We start from the raw sequence: 7,818 nt of genomic DNA on the forward strand, positions 1-7,818 counted from the left end.
CCTCCCTGTGGGCATCCTCTGACAACCCGTGCTGACATGGTCTCGCCCATTAGTGTTGAATATACCACGCGGCTTTTAAGCATGCATTCTATCCACCTGCAGCTTATTTCATCCACTCCTTTCAGACGGATGGTCTTTGTGATAGTATCGAATGAGGTATTTTTTAAACAAGAATCTACAGGTCGAGCAAGTCTCGTAAATTTCACGATTGCGAGCCACGCTTCACGCAACCGTGTTTGCGTACTTGTGTTTCGAGTTGCGTGGTCGTGCGGAGTTATATTTACCAAATTTCATAGAAGAGTGGGTGGTGCCAAATTTAAATATAATCGTTTCTACTGATTCATAATAATAATATGTAGGTATACTATTCTCAATATGGTTACTGGGTGTAAAAGATAAATCTTATTCTATCTGTTCTTCATGAGTTTTAGATAATTCTAGTTGTATTTCTTTGTAATTTTGTGTTGTACAAAGATTAATTTAACATTTTCTCTGGAAGTATTAATTTAGAAAGATAATATGCTTCATTGGTGTTGTGTTTTAAAGTGTGAAATGCAAAGTAATTGTGATAAAGTCAAGATAAAGTTCACTTTTAAACTGAACTAAATAAGGTATCTGAGAGACAACAATGGTTAAATGCAATACAATGTACAGGTTTTACTAGCGAAATGAAAATTTTCCTGTCCTGTCTGCTGTAATCATTTTATATCTGGTAAGTTACAATTACAACAGTAACGATTTTTGAAGATGTTAACATTTTAATCTTATAGGAAAATAGGAAAACCAGCCGACTTAATCGATAATAACAATCTCCAGATTGGGTTCCTTCAATAAATATGGGCTATAAACACAATGAAATAAGTTCCCCAAAATCTAAAATGGAGTGGTATCAAAGGAGAATTAAAGGAAAAAATATTCATATTGAAATTATTTATAAGGCACTGGACTGTCTTAAATTCTACAATAATACTAGGTGGGTAAATGATTTTAGACATTTTTCATTAAGAGTAGATTAAGATTAAGTAGATTTTCATTCAGTAGATTTAAGACTTGTTTACACGGGTAGAGTAATGATGCAAGTACTTGATAGAGTAGAGTAACTCTACCTGTAAAAATGCTCAGCACAGTAGAATAGCTGGTAGAGTGTATAGTTGGAGTTAAAGTAGAGTGACTAGCAACCTATGGCAAAGTAACTACTCTATGACCACCACTACTGCCAAAATGTCTACTCAGCTGCACACTCTACCCATGGAACACGCTCAATTACGGCAGAATAGAGTAGGTAGGAGAGTACATGGGGGCGCTGTCATTCTGGCTGGAATTGTGTTTTGTGTAAATAGTGAAAATGAAGTTCACCGAAGATGAAACTTTAAAACTTGTAGAGCTATAATACGGCGAATACCAGTGTTTATGGAATTTAGGTAGTGTATACTACAGAAATAAAAGTTTGCAGCAAGCTGCGCAGGATGAAATCGTCGAAAGAATGGCAAAGGGGGCTTTGGAGTAAACGAGCTTAAGCAAAAAATTAAGAATTTAAGGTGCACTTATAATCAAGAGTGTTTAAAAATACAAAAATCGGTTTCACTATACTAGCATCAGTACTATACTTGTACTCTCCTCATGTGAATGGTATCAAGCCATTTTTGGTAGAGTACTACCTCTACTCTCCTCAAAACTCTACCCATGTAAACAAGTCTTTAGAAACAGTGGAAAATGAGGTAGCTAGTAGAGTAGTAGTAGAGTAAAATATACTGGTTTAGCAAATTACAATGTTTTAAGTTAATACAGTAGCGATCAACAGGTAGCCAAAACGTGTTCCTGTAATTTTGAATATTTTTTCGAAGTATTTGGCACACGTATTCGTAAAATAATAAAGAATGGCGGTACAGAGCCCAATTTGAAAAATATATTAATATGTGGAAATTACTCTGTAATTATACAATATTTAAAAAACGAGCCTGTACCGCCATTAAGAAGAACAAAAAAATACACTTTCTACAAATAAACTTTTTTATCCGATGCCTAGATTTTGTGTAATTTTGGAACTACTAATGAAATAAAAAATTTTAGTAGTTCCAAAATAACACAAAATCGGATAAAAAAGTTGTATTTGAAGAAAGTGTATTTTTTGTTCTTCTTAATGGCGGTACAAGCTCGTTTTTTTATATTGTATTTAATTACAGAGTAATTTCCACATATTAATATATTTTTCAAATTGGGCTCTGTACTGCCATTCTTTATTATATTAAGAATATGTGTGCCAAATATCTCGAAAAAATATTCAAAATTACAGCCGCAATCTTGGAACACATTTTCGCTACCTGTTGATCGATACTGTTTCCTCTTAAGATAGTTTTAATAGTTATGATATAAGTATTAAAAGTACAATTTTAAGACACGCATGTGAAAGTTAACTTGAAAAAATAATTTTATTAATGTTTTGACTTCCACATCAGATGTCATTGTCAAAATACAAAATATTCATTATTATTAGGTTTATTCTAGCAAACAGTCAAACTAGTCAAAAACCGTCAGCAAACAGTTGGTCAGTAAAAGAACATAATACAGTCACCAGTGCGATCCCCTCTACTCGCGCTGGTCCACTATTCGCTGATGGTTTCAAACTGTTTGAAACTGATGCTAGAACAAACCTATTATTATTATGCATATCATTATCTGTAAATAATATTTCTTCTGATTGTTAATTGTAAAGGATAGAAAAATTACCATTTATTTTATTTTTTTTTTTAGAATCAGCTGAGAGAAGTGGTCTACAAAAAACCAGGAAGGAAACGGAATATGTGGCTACGAAAGGCAAAAGAAAGGTTTACAAAGCAAATGTGACACATTTTTTTGAAATATTTAGGAATATCAGTAAATTGCATTAAAAAAATGTATGAAAAGATTTTGTTCAATAAAAATGTTTATATTTATCAAGGATGTATTATTTGGTATGGCCACATATCGTCAGTGATGTAATAATACATCCTATCTGTTTTTTTTTCATGAGTTTTGTAAGAGAAACTAAAAACTTGTCTTAGGGTCACCTCCTGTTTTCATATGATATTTTTTGACTTGTTTTGTAGTAAATTAAACTATCTATGAACTACAAAACAAGTCAAAACTTACATATGAACACAGGAGGTGACCTTAAAACATGTTTTTCCATCTCTCATACAAAACTCATGAAAAAACAGATAGGAGGTATTGTCACATCAGCAAGGATGTACAGTGATGAGTGCCCTAATAACCGGCAAAATATGGGCAACATATTTAGTTGTGAGATAAAAAGAAATGAAACTAGTCGAGCTGGGAAATTTAGCGAAATTAACCTTTAAATTTACGTTATATTGATCCCACCTTTACACATATCGGAGGAGTATGTCAACTAAAATTATCACTGTGACAGTGGTAGTTTCCAAACTCGTCTGATACGTCTGAAGGTGGTACACAATCAATACAATCTAAATGTATACAATGTCTTTTTATCTCACTACTTAATACATCTTTTGTGCTATTTTGCCGGTTATTAGAGCGCTCATCACTGTATTTCTGGTATATCCAGGGAATGTCTACAAAATATATTTTGAATGTCCAGAGAATATTCGTGGACATTCATGGAATGTTCCAATAAGACATTCAGGTAATGTTTAAAATGCTGACACAGGATTTTCCTGGGATGTTCAGGGAACATGTTTTCGGGGATATTCCAGGAATTTTTCAATGTCTGTGTACCTTCTATGGACCTATATGGAATATTTTGGTGTTATTACCGCCGCACTCCACTTGCGATTTGTAATCAGGAAGATTGAACACATTGTTTCAAATACAAGTCAATCCATTTGTGACTAAATAATCATGGATTGACTTCTATTTGAAAGAATGTGTTCAATCTTCACAACTACAAATCGCAAGTGGAGTCCGGCGCTTAGGGCTACTTCCTCTTTGGTATTATGTATTATACTACATAAATCAGGAACTTTCCTTCTAAATATATGTATGCATCTTGGCCATCAAACATATTCTTCGAAACATTTTTTTAAGGGGTTACATAGGTCTTGTGGGTAAAAAAAGTGACTTTTTAAAAAACGATATCTCGAAAACTAAAATTTATTTTTATTTATAATTGGAACATGTAAAAGTATAGTACTTAAGGTAGTCTCAAAAAAAGTTTCAGCCAAAAATATTCATTTTTGTAGAGTTTAAGTTTTTTTTTGCGTTGGCAGCATAACTAAGTCCAGTCTCATCTGAAATCAAAAAGTTTCTTGTAGTTTATACCTCTGGCTAGAATATGAACGAAGGAATTAAAAAAATGAAATTTGAAGATTTTACATAAGTTTAAACACATTTTTGACCCCAATTTTTCTCATTTTTAAAGTAGTTTTTTTTTATAAAACAAAAATGACCTCAACTAATAAAAAACCCTTTGTTCATTCACTAGCCAGAGGTATAAACTACAAGAAACTTTGATTTCAGATGAGACTGGACTTGTTATGCTGCTCACCGCAAAAAAGGGCTGTTGTCGAAAAATTGCAGTCAACTCTACAAAAATGAATATTTTTGGCTGAAATTTTTTTGAGAGTACTATACTTTTACATGTTTCAATTATAAATAAAAATAATTTTTAGTTTCCAAGATATAATTTTTTTAAAAAGTCACATTTTTTACCTGCAAGACAACAACTTGTTGATTTCAAATTGTAACAGTTGTTTTGCAAAGTATGCTGCCCTCTTGTATTTTCTGTGTTATCTTCATCATACAATTACTTCATCTAAAAATTTTCTGCGAAAAAAAATAAACCAAAAGTTTAACCACCTTCACACCGCAGAATCAAGTTACACAAATTTTCAAACACCTCACCTGACACAGCGTCTCAAGTACGATTGCGCGAATTGGTAAATATAACTCCGCACGACCACGCAACTCGAAACACAAGTACGCAAACACGGTTGCGTGAAACGTGGCTCGCAATCGTGAAATTTACGAGACTTGCTCGACCTGTAGATTCTTGTATTTTTTAAGGCTTCCTCTATATCGAGAAAGGCTCCCAACATCACTTCTTTGTTTTCCAGAACTTAATTTACCCTCTGTGCTGTTTCTGTTGATACACCTGGCCTATATGCATATTGGTCTTGTTCTATTGGTCTTTTAACCAATATTTTACCCCTAATATGTCTATCTACCAGTTTTTCTAATGTCTTTAGTAAAAAGAACAGCAGACTTATTGATTTAAGGGACTTTGCCGTCACACATATGTCCATCCTTACCAGACTTTGGTATGAATGCTACCCTTATCGACCTCCAAGCAACTGGTACATACCACTGCGCAATACTTGCACGAAGTATTGTACACATTTTCTTGAACACTGCTTTCCCGTCCGTTCCCGATGATTTATATATAGTTTAAATAAACTTACTGCCATTTTATTTTGTCTGATGTCACTATCTCTTTTGCAACTCTCCAGCTACCCCTATTTTCATGTTTCATGGTAACTGGTCCTTCTTGCTCTAGAACTTCTGGTGTCATCATACTGGTTACTGACCCAAGGCAGTGAACATTGAAGAGTTCACTCAGCGTCTCTTCACTGGTCTGTGTGTAGTCGCCAGACTCCATCTGGAGCATGGTGATATTGCTCTTAGGTTCTTTCGAGAGAACCTTTAGGTTCTAGACACTTCAGCAGTCTGTCCTATCTCCTCGCAGTGCTTTCTCCATGATTCTCTTTTGGCTTTCCTTAGAGCTTTGTTATATTCAGTCAGAGCTTTGCGATATTATCTCCACTAGCTTGATATTTTTGCAGAATTGAATTCTTTTCTCGCATCTTTCCTTCTGTTAGCAAGTTCATTGTTCCAGCAGGGCACTTTCCTCTTGGAGCTCCTTGCTGTTACGGGACAGTTACCTTTATATGCTTCTATGACTATATACTGAAATTGTTCAGTAGTCATATCTCGCTCTATTGGTCCAAAATTATTCCAAGGGGAAGTTTTGTCTTGGTGTTTAAGATAGACGAAGAATACAACGTTTAAATACATTTACTATGCTACAGCCCTCAATTCAACAAATTTTAAAACTGGAATTAAGAAAAACTTGACAAATACTGCTATAGCATAATATTATCATAGAAGTACATGTATAACATAAACCAGTACGTCCTATGTACTACAGTTGCACAATAGCTTGATACAATTTTCTTCACAACATACACACACAAAGTAAGATGCCCACCCGGAAAACTGAGTGAACAGGTCCTTTTGCGAGAAGATGATGGCATTGCATGTATTTACACATGTTAGCTGCAACACTTTTGTAACTAATATCTTTTAGTTTTGTTTACAAAACTAACAAAAAAACCTCTTGATTTGGTCTGATAATAAGACAAAACTTGAAACTCCCGAAACTGGTAGCCATTATTTAACACCAATAAACATAAAAAGATTGTGAGTATTGGCCATTATCTTAACCTAACCACTGCTCATAATAGAAATCTTATTTTAATTCGTTTTTTTTTTCTTTTTTAGGAAATAAAAGCCCATACACTTTTTTTCAGATTCGTCCTGGTGTATAAATATTATAAACGTTGTCGCTGTTGCGCGATACCTCAGTTGGTATTCGCGCTACAACGCGATGAAAAATGGCTTATAACGAGAACGACAAACTACAACGACCATCTCAAAGCATTGCTAAGTCTACTCAAAAGATTTACGAAACGGCTAGAAAAGAATGTAAAGTAAACCGGAAAAAGTTGGGTTTCTCCTGGAAAGAAAATTACCCGCGATACGAAAACGTCGCGTAAATAAAATGGAAGCATTATATAGAATCCTATAATTTATTACATTTATCTACAGAAAACTGCTGACTATAGATATAATTAGAAATCGTGGATAAGAAAACAAGAAACTGAAAATTGGCAATGGAATTAAATGGCATCATCTATACTAAATTTACAATCAAGATGCAGTAGGAATAAACAAACCAAAACACGTTAAATTCTACTAGGAGCACTCTTGAATAACAATTTACAATGTATAAACTTTGGAAATCATGATTTGGGATTTACAATGTATATACATTGTAAATTATGATTCGGGAGTACTCCTAGTAGCATTTAACGTGTCTTGGTTTGCTTATTTATTTCTACTGCATTTTGATTGTAAATTTCTTCTTCTCCTTTTTCTTCTTTTTATATAGACATTACTCTGTCTGTTTTTCAAAGTGCCTCCAGTAAGTTGTCACTCCATGTTTTCGTGGTCTTCTCACTGATCGTCTTCCTATTGGGGAACCGCCTCTCGCCGTCCTTACTACTCTATTTGCTGTCATTCGGCTTATATGGTCGTTCGATTCTACTCTTCTGCCTTTCACCCAGTTATTAGTGTTGTCCACCTTGCATCTCCTTCGTATATCTGCACTTCTAGCTCTATCCCACAGCGTCTTACCATAGATTTTCCGCAATGTTTTAATCCCTGCTGTTTCTAGAATTCTTTTTGTCCTTTCTGTATCAGGTCGTGTTTCTGCCGCGTATGTCATAATTGGTCTGATGACTGTTTTGTAAATTCTGCCTTTCACTTATTTTCCGATGTTTTTATTTCTCCATATTGTTTCATTCAGGCAACCTGCGGCTCTGTTTTCTTTATTCACCTGATCTTCCACTTCTGTTTCGAGCTTTCCCTAGCTGCATAGTGTGATGCCTGGATATTTAAACTCCATGACTTGTTCTATTATTTGACCCTCCAGCTCTAATTTACACCTTATTAGATCTGCTGTTATAACCATGCATTTAGTCTTTTTTTGGGAAATTAACATGTTAAATTTTCTAGCGGTTA

The 7,818-nt window shown here is 34.3% G+C and overlaps 1 long non-coding RNA gene across 1 annotated transcript; it reads left to right on the forward strand.

The window, feature by feature from the left end:
* The first annotated feature begins 567 nt into the window (after positions 1 to 567).
* On the forward strand, positions 568 to 2,933 carry LOC126883859 (uncharacterized). The gene is made up of 2 exons (XR_007697720.1): positions 568 to 973; positions 2,752 to 2,933. It is a non-coding gene; the product is annotated as an uncharacterized LOC126883859 (long non-coding RNA).
* The last annotated feature ends 4,885 nt before the right edge of the window (positions 2,934 to 7,818 follow it).

The sequence above is a fragment of the Diabrotica virgifera genome, chromosome 4, assembly GCF_917563875.1.
Source record: "Diabrotica virgifera virgifera chromosome 4, PGI_DIABVI_V3a".
In the NCBI taxonomy this organism is placed as follows: domain Eukaryota; kingdom Metazoa; phylum Arthropoda; class Insecta; order Coleoptera; family Chrysomelidae; genus Diabrotica; species Diabrotica virgifera.